Raw genomic sequence first — 545 nt, forward strand, 5'->3', positions numbered from 1 at the left:
CCCTGGTGTGAGTCCATTGCAAGGAGGTTCGTGAAGACAAGCTGGCTGCGATCAAAGTCGCTAACACCAAAAAGCACGACTTCCAGTCCTTCATGGAGACTTTCATTGTTGCCGCCACTCGGATCGCTGATGGGATCGATCTGGACTCATTCGTGGAGCCTGCCAGTCCTCCTCCGGCTGAGTGAGCAATCTTATGAAACTTGGATATGCTTTAAATTTGCCTCGGAATGCCGAGTGGTTTCTGTAACCATTAAACTCCTTCGGGCTTGGTGCCCGAGTACTTTTGATTCGCTGCTTGGAACCTTTTAGTTTTTATCTAAATTTGGTTTATCTCTGAATGTGCTTGTGTTTGCTTTTGGATGGACTTTGCTTGCTGCACCTCTTCGTCCTTGCGGATAGGGATGGAGCGGACGTTGTATTTGTGCCGAAGCTCTGAAGGAGAAGGTGGCAGTCGACCTGCACCTCGTCGTCCTTGCGGATAAGGATGGAGCGGACGTTGTATTTGTGCCGCAGCTTCGAAGGAGAAGGTTGCAGTCGACCTGCAC

Source organism: Triticum dicoccoides, chromosome 2A (genome assembly GCF_002162155.2).
Source record: "Triticum dicoccoides isolate Atlit2015 ecotype Zavitan chromosome 2A, WEW_v2.0, whole genome shotgun sequence".
In the NCBI taxonomy this organism is placed as follows: Eukaryota; Viridiplantae; Streptophyta; class Magnoliopsida; order Poales; family Poaceae; genus Triticum; species Triticum dicoccoides.